The following is a 13928-nucleotide window of genomic DNA, read 5'->3' as shown; positions in this document are numbered from 1 at the left end:
ATTTTGCATGTTTTTTTGTTTATTACGTCGCCATGGTAACTCAAAATGGCGGCTGATACAAAAAGCGCATTTGACTGGATGAAGACACACATTTTGATATATATATTATGGGGGTAAAAATATAATATCCTTAACCTGCCATACCGGGTCGTGATGCTGTGACCTCTGGATTGCCAGTCACACGACTGGCAATCCAGTGGACCAAACCTCCGCCATATATGGTCATGCATTTTGCAGAGCTTAACTGTGTATGTTCCCAATGAAAACCATTGGCTGAGATATGGCGCGAGCAGCACTTTGTTTCTCCGGAACCGTAAAGGCTAGAGACGTAATTTTTTCTGCATTTAATTCAAAAGGAGAGGGGAACCAGACAAACTATCTGTTTTTGCTGGAAATATGTTTATAATGGCGCAAAAGACATTTTTTGCAGCACTTAGCAGGGGGCAAAAATTGGTTAAAAATGGATATTTGACATCTCATAGCTTGGAGATGCTTTATGCGACGTATCCCAGATTTATTGTGGAGCTTTCTCTGTAAAGGCAGAACCTGACGAAGCAGAAATTTGTACGCGCTTCCTAGAGCTTCGCACAGCACTGCCTTCTCATTGCAAATGCTATGGCAGGCGCATAATTAACTTGAAAATTTCTGAAGAAATTTAGCAAGGCGCCTGCCTCGTGGTGCGTACTGTACCGTGAAAAATAGCAACAGGAAGTAACCGTAAGAGTCTAACCGTAAGAGTTAGCCTTGCGAATCAGAGGTTTGATACAAGTGTTTAAAAAAAACGAGTTGTGTGCAGGAAGGTAAAATGTCCTCTATTCAAACTGTTGTCTGTAAAGGCACATCAGAAAACAACACAGGCAAGGCGCTTAACAAACCAGTCATTGTGGAAGGTGAGACAAATATCCCAATATTTTCCAATATTTTAGTATTTAACCATTTGCCACGAGTCAACACTTAAGACAGGAGCCTACCTCCTTCATCAGCGCTGCTTAGAGGCTACTTGGATTGGGCACTGAGCCCAGACAGGACAGTCTGCAGCCATTTCAGCACTGGACAGTTCCACACCAGATTCAAAGGGGTAAGGGTGACACATGACAAAAAGGTGTACTCAACGTAAGACTTAAACATGTTCATGTGACACAAACTAAATCTACACCTTCTGGAAGATGTAGCAACCACATACTTAGCAAGCAACAAGCTTATGTTTACATTTCCAATGTTTGGTGTCTTATTCATGCATGGGAGGCTCTCCTGTGCATTGCAATGGAATTGTGGAGCCCCAGAATGAAACCCTTAACAAGCACTGTTTAAAAGTTGGCAACATTTTTAAAAGAAACCTTTTTCCATCAATGTGCACTTGTGAAATAATCTCCTGGTTTAATTAAATGCCTGCACTGCTTTTTATGTTTGGTACGTTTGTTCTCCTATTCATTTTTAATGTTGCTTTCCTTTTGCTTTTCCTACAATTTACATCTATGTTTTCATTAATAATTAATGCATTTTTTTGCAATGCAATACTGTGGACCACAGGTCAACAGCTCTGATTCTTTTGTCTTTAGCCCCAAAAAGGCACTTCTGACATTGAGTCTGGTTTGGAAGTGTCCTGACACATTTTAAGTCTATACCTAGTACATGTTTGTACGTAGGTGATCTTGAGCCACCAACTCCGTCTTAAGTCTTTCCCCAAATTATTGAACAGATTCTTCTTGGCAATCTTCACAAAGCAGCAGTTCTTCCTGTTGCTGGTGCACTGTTTAACACTAAATGTTTTCCTTTTACTCAGCTTTCTTTAACATGCCTGTACAGACAACAACCAGTTTCTTCAGAATGAGCTTTTATGAAATATATACCTATGAAGGGTGTCCATGACTGTCCTCTGGACATCCATACAGTGAGCACTATTCTCCATAATTATTACATTTCCAAAAGAGGCTTAATATATATCACTGTGTGTAATGATTCTACATCTGAGTTTCACTTCACTTTCTGAAATGACTTGGAAAACTATGCATGATTGATATTTGAGATATACTTCTTGGGAGCAATGATTTTATCTCAACTTCTGTACTCTACATTTATATGACCAGAATTTTTTTTATTAAATGTTTCAAACATATCAAGATATAATTGAAGTTCACCATAAGGAAAACTGTACAGCTAATGTTAGTGCAGTCACGTTAAACCATGTATTAGTTACCATTGTCATGTATACAAATAAACAGACATCAGTATATTGACAATGGACACATTTATTAACAAAAAAACAGAACTAACTTCAAACAGGCAATAATTGATAAAAGTACAAGTACAACATGATCTCGGACAATAAGAGACCAAAGTTAACTAAAATACATTTGAGGTCATGTGTGATGGGTATCGCCTGTAAGAAACAGATCAGCTGTCTTACAGGCGATGCCATTTACACATGCCATTGTTTGCTGTGTCCTGAATGGGGGCAGCTGTGGTATCTTCTCCTAAAACCAAATGGCCAATTTCAAATAAACAAAATACATAAGCTTACACACAGTCCACAGACCGAGCATTTTATCTACAATTTAGGGTTCAACTATTTGAGCTAGGCCTGTTTAGGTTCCTATCCGCACATTATTTTAAATTTACATTAGACTAGGTAAGCTAAGACTACCTCCACCCCAAGAAACCTCCTACTTGGTCCTCCACTTTCCATTCCCATGGACAAACATCCATCACTTTCAAACCTTACAAATCCAAGAGTACCAGTAGGGGGCATCACAAGGCGGGCTGGGCCTCCAGCAGAAAAAACACCACCTCGTCTAAGAAACGGTAAAATACTGATGCAGTCCAGTCAAGGGGAATCCCACTCTGGGCCAATCTGAGCGAGATGAAACCCCGTATTGAATCTAAAAATTAGCTTTACTGAGTAATTTATGGATTTGTGATACCCATCAGATCCTGGCTCTCTATATAATAAAGCAGAAAGATTGCAAGAAATTTAGCTCTTGGTGTGTGTGTTCTCTGGCGTGTTCCTCCCAAACTTCTTCTTTTCTTGTTCCTCTGCTTGGACAAAACGATTTAGTTGGAAGATAATGAGTGTTCAGTCCCCTGTGAAGGTGGTTGGCAGACACCAGGCCTTGTTTATTGTTGAGGAACAGAAACAAGGATGTAAGTAGTGTTCTTATCAAGACTCTCAATCTTGTGTCTTTTACCTTCTTCAATCTCTTTCATATCCAGATATTCCTGCTCAAAATTATCGTGTTCTTATCTTAACCTCCTGCACTGTAATCATTAGATCTTGCATAGCTCCTATATTAAAAGGAGAAATCTTTAAAGTTTGTCTTCATCAGCAGCAGTTTTTCTCTGTAATTGTTAACTAAATTTCTCCCATGTGTGTCTTATCTTACAATGTCTGACAGTTGAAAGTTCTCTGCAACATAGATTTATCATCTTATTACTTCATGGCCACTGTGTCAATGTTCAACACAGTTCATTTAACACACTAAGTCACAACAAGTAATTGTATTAAACCTTTCAGAGACTTCTTGCAGAACCAGCCTTAAAATACTTTACCTTTTTCTAAAAACCCAAACATAAAAACCCTTTAGTTTGTAAAAGAAAGCTTTACTATATAAAAAGGATGGACAAGGAAAAAGGTGAGAAAAGGCTTCAACAACCATCGTGGGGAGCACCGTCCTTAGCAGGCGATCTCTGTCAGAGCTAAATCCACGTTAAAAAAATAAAAATAAAATAAAAATTCAAATGGCAACTTTTAATTTTGTGCAAAGTATGAAGTACAGCTATTTATAAATTTTGTGTGGGATGGGAGGTCCAGCAGGTCTCCCTTTAACACAAAGTAATGCTTAGAATGGTTTACTCCATATATTGACACACAGTGTTTAGCTGAGAAACTAATTTAAACATAACTCTTGGTCAACCATCCTCCATGTGGAGCGTGGGGACCCATCACCACTTTGGACCTTGTGCAATGTCTGTAATTCAATACATCCATCCATCCATCCATTTTCTAAAACACTTAATCCTTCATGGGGTCGTGGGGGTTGCTGGTGCCTATCTCCAGTGTCACTGGGCGAGAGGTGGGGTACTCCCTGGACAGGCCGCCAGAGGGCTACTAAAGTGCATAATTCAATACAGTTTATCTAATATAGCGCCAATTCACAACAAATGACACGATGAGAGAGAGGAAAGCCACAAAGACAGAGCAGCGAGGCAAAACTCCATTAATATTTTTCTAAATCAGGCCCCTGCATTCAGTATCATTTAATGTTAGAGAAAACAATTTGAAACAATTTCTGTAATCATATATGAGACTTAAAACAGTTTTGCACATGCTCCTGTGGTCTCTGCTTGGAGAGATTGGGTACTGAACAGCGTCTCGTACTGGCCTTGTAATGAAAGTCAAAATTGCAAAAATTGCAATGAAATGTTTGTTAAACCATCTGTGGGACATGAAATTGAAATGATCATCCACAAAATATACATAAATATAATGAATACTTTTTCCCCCTTGGAGAAGATGTAGGTAGCGGAGTGACACAGCCAGAGGCAGGAACGATCAGGTCCATTTCCTTCAGCAACTTTGGGCTGAACCACACAGGATTCAATGGGATGGTCAATCTGAAATAGCAAACAAAATACAAAAGCTTACTTAAGGCCTTTTATGTCCTCAGTGGCATTTGTGATTTCAACGGAATACAAATATACCTTCTTGTCTACAGCGTGGGTTGGCAAGCCCAACTGAAGACTACAGCCAGTCACAGGGCAATCTGGTCACTCCTTCAGTCCACGGCAATACTCAGTCCATTGCAAATTCTAACAGAAACCATCATATACAAGAAAGCCTTTGAAATTTTAACATAAGCATCCTACAGATTTTAGCTACATACATTTTAAGTATATACCTACACAAAAGCTTTAAATGTTGAGACAGAACTCCTCCTGATAGACCTCAGCATCCAACATGACCTAAAAACACAATCATGAGGCAGAATGATAGAGTGATGGAAAAATTGTAACAAAATATTTGTTAGGTTTTGCCATGTGTAATTTGGATACCTTACTGCAAATGGTGGGTTGCCTTCCAGGTCTACCAGGTTAATCTTCACGTTCACCAAGCACCAACCTATGCGTTTCACCTTGCGCAACCTGCAAAAGAGACTACAACTTGGGGAAAAAAAGAGACAAGGAGAAGAGGCTGAAGCATGCACAAGGGGGAAAACAGAGATAGGGAGAAGAGCATGCACAAGGGGGAAAACAGAGATGGGGAGAAGAGCATGCACAAGGGGGAAAACAGAGATAGGGAGAAGGGCATGCACAAGGCGGAAAGCAGAGATAGGGAGAAGAGGCTGAAGCATGCACAGGGCGGAAAGTAGAGAAAGCAGATAGGAGGAGAAAAGTCTGCAGCAGAGATAGGAGAAAAGTCTGCAGCAGAGATGAAGAAAAAAGTCTGCAGCAGAGATAGGAGAAAAGTCTGCAGCAGAGATGAGGAGAAAAGTCTGCAGCAGAGATGGGAGAAAAGTCTGCAGCAGAGATAGGATGAAAAGAGTCTGCAGATAAGAGAGGAGGATAAGAGTCTGCAGATGAGAGGAGGATAAGACTCTGCAGATGAGAGGAGGATAAGGCTCTGCAGATGAGAAATAATTACACATTCCCAGATATAAAACAGAGCGGAAAATGGCCATTCTGGAACACGTTGCTCTGCATTGCTCTGTACAAGTAGTGGCTCATGAACAACAACAACAACAACCACCAAAGGAAAGTCTAATGGGAGCACTGCTAAGAAAGAGAAACAAATTGTGCCATAAAACATATTGAGAACAGTCATTCCTTAGCAGAAAGTTGCACAGTAACACAGTCCTGCCCAATCACATTTCCACGTCACAAAGTCAAGGAGAGGGAGCAGCTGAGAAAGAAGACAAAATACAGTATACCGGGTTGTGGTAACTGTAATACGTCCGCAACACACCTTACTGGACACAATATTCTGGGCGAGATATGTAAATGTGATCAATCAGGGTGCGCTTTTCCGTTGTTGGATCCGAGATAAGCTGAGTGAATCCTTTGCTTTCAAACAAGTCCTTGATTGCTTTTCTTCCCGGAGAGAGAAGATCCTCATTGAAGTCTCCCAATACAACAACTGGCTGAATATCAAAAGAATTAGGACCATCCAAGAAGCTCTGAATGTTTTTCAAGAGGCTGGCAAGATCATAACTGGGTGGCCTGTAAACCGCGGCAACAAGGACTGATATCGGAGCGTCCAATCTAATCACATTGTACTTGAGATCTATAACATTGTGAAAGTATCTCCGTTCCTCAGGTTGGAGAATGCTCCTGCAGTAAGTTGCTACTCCCCCCCCCCCTTCCTTGGTAGCAATGTCAGCTCTGCTAGAGTAGGAGACATGTCTGTTGCGCGCAAACAAACATAACCCTCCATATGCAAAGAAGCTGGACAAGCAGATCCAAACAAATGACTTTCCGTAAGACAGATAATATCGGTCAATCCCAGTTCATGATGGTGCTTCATGTCCTCATAGTGACATACAAGACCTTCGACATTGTGGTGGACGGTTTTCAATGTAGTGTGCTGAGGACTTGATGGGAAATGCAGCAGGGGGCTGGTGTTCAAGAACGATGCTTGCCTCATCGTATCCATAGCTGCTGTGATACTTTCATCAGCGTAGATCGTCTTCTCATCAAAGTCGATGATTTTAAGCCCTTCCAAAGAAGTTGTACGGCTTAATGCCACATACGCCATGCCAGGTTCAAAGATATGTTTTAAAGAAACAACTGCCGACTGCATGGTCATCCCCTGTACTTTGTGTGCCGTACACCCAAAGGCCAATTTAAGTGGAAACTGCTGTCGCACCACTCCTTTTATGCTGCTTTGCTCCACGAATCTCTCAATGTATACCATGTCATCCGGTTTACCACGCATCCTTTTGGTCCGTCCAGCCGTGGAATAGTCCAGTCTCACTCCGATCAGTTTCACAGTTACCGTTCCGTCTATGGTGTCCGCAACAATGTCGACTATTGTTCCAAAGGTTCTATTCACCAGGCCATCCTCTACATCCAGGTTCCTCGTTATCATGACTCTAATACCCAATCCAGCTTGTATGTGGTCGCATAAATCTCGACTTTTGCCCCTAACGCAACTGCCCAAACTAACCATATTTTCCTGTTTGGTCCTCTGCGTGAACATCCACAATCGCTGTACCTAAAGAAGCAACCACTGCAGCGTTGTGTGTGTCCACCTGTTTGTTGGTTGCAAAAAGGTGCAACACATCCAACGGACAATCCTTGGGATCTGCAACACACTGCGTCAGCAAAGTTCTGTCCTCTTCACTGAGATCATCAGCTTTCCTTTTGATGCGAAGCCGGTTAAGCAGCTCAGCAAAGACTTTGTCATCCTTTTGCCGCATGATTTCGGTTAGACTTACTAGGCAGAAATTCTCATTTCAGAGATCAAGTACACCATCCTCCATGACACAAAGGGGTCTTAAAGCTCCCAAGGGGGGCAGTTGGTAAAAGTCTCCCACCGCAAGAACACAAACCGCACCAAACGGCCTTGTGTTCCCTTTTATCTGCTGAAATCTCCAGTGAACGTATGCCAATAGTTCTTTAGAAACCATTGAGAATTCATCAATAATCAAGATTTCAACAATGGAAAGAACTGCTCTGACCTCGTCCAGGGCATTTCCAAGTCCCTTATAAGGTGGCTTCAAACTTTTGGAGAGCTTCAAGATGGAATGGAAAGTCTTGCCTGAAATGTTGTATGCCGCAGTCCCAGTGAAAGTGGTGAGGAGCACAGTGGGCTGAGACATGTCACCGACATCCCGCAATCTAGGAAGCTGACGCAAAAGCTTAGTTGCCTCCTGGTAAACGCATTTGATGACATGCGATTTACCACACCCGGCTCCTCCCGTCAAGAAATAAAAGAAGGGTTCTGGGTTCTGACCCCAGACACGCTGCAGGCACCAATGAGGAACGGCATAGAATATGGATGACTGAGTCTGATTTAAACTGCGGAACATTTGTCTCACAAAGTCAGGGCTCAGTTTTGGTACTTCAATAGCTGGCGGGGTTACATCCATTTGGTAATCAGGAACCGGGTCCTGCTCTTCATCTTGTTCCACCACTGGTCGCTGCGCAACACATTCCAAACGCTCCACTTCAACCTCAGGCGCAAAAGTGTTCCAAGCATTCCAAACTGGTCCTCGCTTTTTCATTTTCTCCATGATCTTGTCAATTTGTTTCCCTCGTCCTTCATACCTCTTCCGATTAAAGTCTACCCATTGTTTCACACTCCACCTACGGTGAAGTCCAGTGTTATAAAATGCTTCATATGAAGGGTGTTCCTGACTTTTGAGATCCTGGTCGCTCCTGTGTGGCAAGTACAACTTCAGGAGCTGCCTGTACAATTTTTCCGGCTGTTTCTTTTTGGAGAAACGAGTGAATCTAATGATGGCTGGCTTCCCCACTGTTCTCTTCTGCATGTATCTGGCTTCGTTTAAAAGAGTGATTGCATTGGGTCCTTCAATTTGCCTACCATACAGGACTCTGTATTCAGATACAAATACAGCCAGACACATGTCTTTAAACTCCACGGTTTGAGGTCTGTTGACGTATTTGTCTGGCAATCCTTTCATCCAGATATCCTCCTCATCTGGGCCCATGTTCATGAGTCTGCTCATTGGAAGACTCATTTTCACAGCGTTTTCACCCGTTTGAATGAAAATGACACTACGTGACGAATTCTTAAGAGGTAGACTGCAGGTGCGGGCTACAGACTCCTGAGCACTGACCTCTCGTTATTTTGAATAAGCCTGCATGATCTTCTTCATCTCATCCTGCTGGTTGACATTTGACTTCTTCAGATCCTCAACGACAGACTTGAGGATCTGTGCCATTTCATGCTCTGGCTTGGCTATGTATGACATCATGTACTCAATGCAGCTGTACTCATCAAGCACATACTGAATGTCCATGTTGGTATTCCACGCACGGAGGAGATTGGGATTCTAACCATTCACCCAAGTGTCCTTAGGGCCACACTTCCTCATTACCACCATCCCAGAAGTGAGAGCATCAACATAGTACCTGTATTCCTGCCTGGTCATGTTACAAGCCTGGAGTAGCTCCGACAAATCATTGAAAGACGATTTGTCGTCCATAAGTAAATCCCTTACAGGCTTCAGCTTCTTCTTAGCCTCCGTTTGTAGTGTAGAGATGATTCTGGATCTGGATTTTTTTGGACTTCTTCCGACCTTTCTTTTCCTTCACTTGCTCTGCTTTTTTCTCGTCATCTTCCAAATCCAAATCGAACTGAGGGACGGTGATCGTGGTTCTTTCCATGGATAGTTTGTGGAATCCAAATCGGCATTCGACGTTTCCTTTCTTGCACAATTTCAAATGCTTTCTGCTGTGCATCTGAACATCCTTAATCCATATCACAGCATGTATATGAGGTGACCCCCTTTCCTGAAACTCCACATGATAAAAGTAATCCTCAACAGGTCCAAGAGGCTGTGTCGGGGAAAGAATGAGGTCTGTGAAGAGCGCGTCCACTCTCTTCTCAAACATGTGCATGACAGTGACCGGATTGCTTCTAAGAATATTGCACTTTGCATTCCAGTCAAGTTCTGAAAACTCTACCTGTTCTCCATGCTGAGCTTTGATGGCCTCAATGAACTCTGGCTATCTCATTTCAGCAGCGGAGAAGGTGACAAAGAAGGTAGGTTTTCCAAGCTGCCGAACCATGGCGTGCAAATCACGGAGCCCTTTTTCCCAATAAGCCGGAGTGCCTCGTAAGGGTTGCATGAAACGAGTGGCCTCTTTACTCAGCGTTTCCACCTCTTCTTTATCTCGGAGCATTTTACTGGAAATGTTCCGTTGATCTTTGGTCGTCGGTTTGCCTTTTCGTGTTTGAATAGACATGCTGTTGTTGGCCATGTGGGTCTCAGTGACAAACTGAGCAAAGAAAAGATAACTCTGATCTGCCGCAAACCTAGTGTCTACCGAGAAAAGACGTACATTGAAATACATACTCAGAGACAGCTTAACTCGCCTGGCTTCATCAAAGGTGTTTTATTCCAGTGGGGAATTGGACATGGTAAGCCAGGGATTCAAGCCTGGGAACACTGAAGAAGGAAACAGGTTGGTTTCCTTGGGCAGGAGCGATGCTGAAAATACCATCTCCATAAGAAAGGACTTCCTGTGCCAGGTCAGGGGGCTGCATACAGGTGTCCAAGACTAAACTAGGCGCCGAAGCGCCTGATGCTCTTCTCCTATGTGCTCAGGTTGTTGTTCCATTGCCGCATCCGAATCATTGTCAGATTCAGGGATTGACTCCTCTGTTGGCTCATCCTCTTGAAAATCAAAGGCAGCACTTTCGTTTACAGTAACATCCCTGTAATCGGGATGGGTCCGTTTAAGTGTGGCCAGACCAGCCAGCACATTCTTCATGTTGACTGTGTAAAAGTACTGATGTCCTTTGAATTTTATTTTTCTCTTCAGCTTGACCTGTAAGAGCTGGGCCTCTGTGTTGGGCCGTGGGAGACTGTTGACAGTTGTTTCCATCTCAGAAGGAACACATACAAACGCTCCATGTACTGCTTTTTGCTGTCCTTTTGGCAAAGAAACGATCTTTGCAAATGGGATAATTTTGGTGATTAGGTGATTGTCACATGTGAAACAGATCCATTCTTGCATCCTCTCCTCAGGTACAGAACATGGGGCAGAGCATGTTGATCCACAGACGTGTACATAAGTACCAGTTAAGCACTCAGCCACCACTTTCATGTTTTTTTATACTTACCCCTGTTACAATGCTTCACCTGGGAAGAGAACTCTGTGGCACACCATGCAGACATATGTGGGTCCATGGCGAATTTTGTCCTGGAATTTCTTTATTGCAGCTCTCATTTCTGGGCTGATCTAAAGCTGTCCTTGTTGTATTTTTCTCTTAAATGCCGCCCCATGTACGTTTTCCATGTCTTTCCAAAGGTGCGATCGGTTCTGTATTTTTCCTTTACGTAATTAATTTGTCTCCAACGAAAGGCAGGTTCATTCTTTTATCTACTGGTGATGTTGTCCTTCCTCTGCTTTTTGTTCAGAACATATGTTTTTCTTAAAGCTTGGAGTTTACTTAACTTGAATGTTGGACAGGATTCATACCTTTGTTTGTCGGATGTGCTTTGTTTTATACTTCTATGTACATTTTGTCCTAGCTGTGCTTGGATTCTTTGCTTTACCTTTTGCCTCCTGGCTTTAGGCATTTTGGACACATCTGGCACTATTGGGAAGGTTTCCTCTACAGTGTTGGCTACATCACAAAGCCAAGATGGCATTTCCTCGTTGTCAGAAGTGCTCTCTGGTTTTTGCACCTCTGGTCTTGCTTCTGTGGGTCCTGGGGAAATATTCACAGACTCCAAGGCGGGAGGGGGAGTATCGTAAAAATCATTGACAAACCATACTGGGACAAACTCAAAAGTAACATGGGGGCCACGGTTTTGAAAGAGTTTGTAAAGATGCTGGACCATGAGCGTCAAGTTGCTAAAAGTCTTCATTATTGCTGTTCCGTTCGGGTGGGGGAGGCCTGCTGAATTCCGTGACTCCAAACCTACCGTCTCTGTCACGGAAAACCGCAATGAACTCTGGAGTGACCAGAAGGAAAGCATGGGTGACATTTTCACACAGGCACTCCAGTTGTGAGGCAAGATCCAAACCCAACCGTCGTGATTTTGGAGGGCTGTCATTATGACGGAAGACATAACCAACTCTAATACCTGTTCTGTGTACAGTGTAGATGTTCCTGTCCGTCAACACTTGTCTGGGCATCTCTTCCACTGTCAAGTGATTGTCAGTAAATGTACCATCCAAGATGAGCGGCCATTTTGTGCCAACATACAGTGCATCTCCTTTTTCAAGCACTCTGTCAAGTAACACTTTGTCAAACCGCAACCCCTCATTGTGATAGGCCAAAAAAGTCAGAGCCATGCATGCACACTGATGGTTACATGAAAAAGTGCCATATTTCCTGTCTACCTGGGAATGTGTAGCCCTCACAGACCGGACTGGTGAACCGCAAACAGCAGGTTCCAACGCACAGTCCTGTGTGAACATCAGAAAAAGGGTGCATATTAATTTTTGGTCAATAACATTTAGGTACTGAAAATTTACAAATATTTTTTATAACTGTTAATAATGATCAGAAATATTTAGGAGCAAGGCAGGGTTGAAACATTTGTGTTTATTAGAAGGGAGTGTGCATGCAATGTAACTGGCTGCTCACCTCCAGAGGGAAGGCAGAGGACATAGCTGGAGCACCTACCTCGGTCGTGGGGACTTCTCTCCTTGGCTGGTGACGGACGGGCCTGGTCTTCTCAGGCAGTGTTCCCGCGGCGTAAAACATGTCCACAACATCCATCAACATTTAACATTCAACTTAAATTTTGAAAGAGATTTTAACATTGACATAGAACTTATAATGTACTATCTGCATGAAGCGAATATCAACAAAAAACATTCAGTGCAACTGTAACCATAGAAAAAAATTATTTTTGCAATCATATATGAAAAGTAAGAAAGAGGGTCACACCTGCTGCTCCTCCAGTGTGTCTTTTAGAACAAACAACATGGTTGCTACGTAAACCCTGGTGGTAGGAATAGAAAAAAATATCAGAAACACACCTTCTTCCCGTTCGGAGCACAAGTGGGTTCCAGGAAGTCACAGCCAGACGAGGGGACGATCCGATCCATCTCCTCCAGCAACGCCGGGCTGAACCACACAGGGTTTGGAGGAATGGAAGAGTCCAGCAGGTCTCCCTTTAAAACAAAAATATGCTTAAAATACATTCATGCATACATTAAGTGCAGACACGGATTTAGTAAAAGATTAGCCAATACTGACCTGTTGGTCAAACATCCTCTTGCTGGTGTGTGGACTGACATCACCCTGGACCTGCTGCTTCATGGATGTTTGAAACCACAAATCACTCGGAGGAACAAACGTGCTAAAGAATATAAAAGCTAAAAAGGAAAACTAGGTCAGATAAATAAGTCATTACCCTCTGGCCACCTTCCACGAGTGTCCATTCGAAAAGATGTGGTTTGTCAATGATGGGACTTAACGTGTGTTTAAGCTGTTGATAGAGAATAGAAATGTCTGTGGTGTAGGTTGTAACAGCGCTAGTAGCACAATCAAATTTCCAAACTGCAGAAGTCTCGCACAAGTGGAAAGCTGTAATGAGAGGCAAGGAAAGCTGGAATTAATATGTTACTGAAAGAATTAATCATGTCAAAAAACAGAGATAAAACAACCTAATGTAATGTAATAGTCAGAAAATCCATGCAGTAGTGCTGTCCATTTCAACAGCAGTCTGTGCACACAGCCCTGATAATTTTTCTGTTATCTTTGAAAGCATAATTTCCAGAGACTCATTTAGCCAATGGGACATCGTAAGAAAACACAACTTTAAGGAAAATGCCACAGAAACTTTTATTCAAGCTTTCTCTGCTACTTCAACCTTGGGCTGCAACTCAGTAGACGAGCTAGTAGATAACTTTCATTGTAAAGTGTCAGACATCATTGACTGCATTGCTCCAGGTAAAGTGAAAGTTTTTTCCGGGAAAAATGCTCCAGCAGTTAGATGTGAAAAAAGGGAGTGTCAAAAAGCTGAACGCGGGTGGAGAAAGACGAGAATCCAAGTTCACTATGACATCTATAAAGAGAGACTTTACAGATATAACTTACAACTGAAAAATGCAAGAGAATCTTTCTACTCTGAGATTATCAACAAAAATATTAATAATGCTTGTGTCTTATTTGCCAAAGTCGACAGATTAACAAATCCTCCTGTGTCCGTGGCTTCTGAACTCCACTCCACCAGGGCCTGGAATGAATTTGCTAACTTCTTTACTGAGAAAATCCTAAAAAT

General features: G+C 42.5%; 1 protein-coding gene and 1 long non-coding RNA gene across 7 annotated transcripts in view; one reads left to right on the top strand and one right to left on the bottom strand.

Annotated features, from left to right (window-relative positions):
- dlgap1a (discs, large (Drosophila) homolog-associated protein 1a) overlaps positions 1–13928 on the top strand; it is a 290495-nt gene that overhangs the window by 156221 nt on the left and 120346 nt on the right. The window lies entirely within an intron of this gene.
- On the bottom strand, positions 4010–12754 carry LOC118563377. 2 transcript variants are annotated; one of them, XR_004931170.1, is made up of 6 exons: positions 12323–12754; positions 12037–12102; positions 5050–5139; positions 4900–4959; positions 4699–4806; positions 4010–4611 (listed from the first exon to the last, which is right to left on the bottom strand). It is a non-coding gene; the product is annotated as an uncharacterized LOC118563377 (long non-coding RNA). The 2 variants fall into 2 exon arrangements; XR_004931169.1 differs by lacking the exons at positions 12037–12102; positions 12323–12754 and having other exon boundaries at positions 5050–5452.

The sequence above is a fragment of the Fundulus heteroclitus genome, chromosome 6, assembly GCF_011125445.2.
Source record: "Fundulus heteroclitus isolate FHET01 chromosome 6, MU-UCD_Fhet_4.1, whole genome shotgun sequence".
In the NCBI taxonomy this organism is placed as follows: Eukaryota; Metazoa; Chordata; class Actinopteri; order Cyprinodontiformes; family Fundulidae; genus Fundulus; species Fundulus heteroclitus.
The sequence above is the reverse complement of the archived record's forward strand: the minus strand, read 5'-3'. Positions and strand labels throughout refer to the sequence as shown.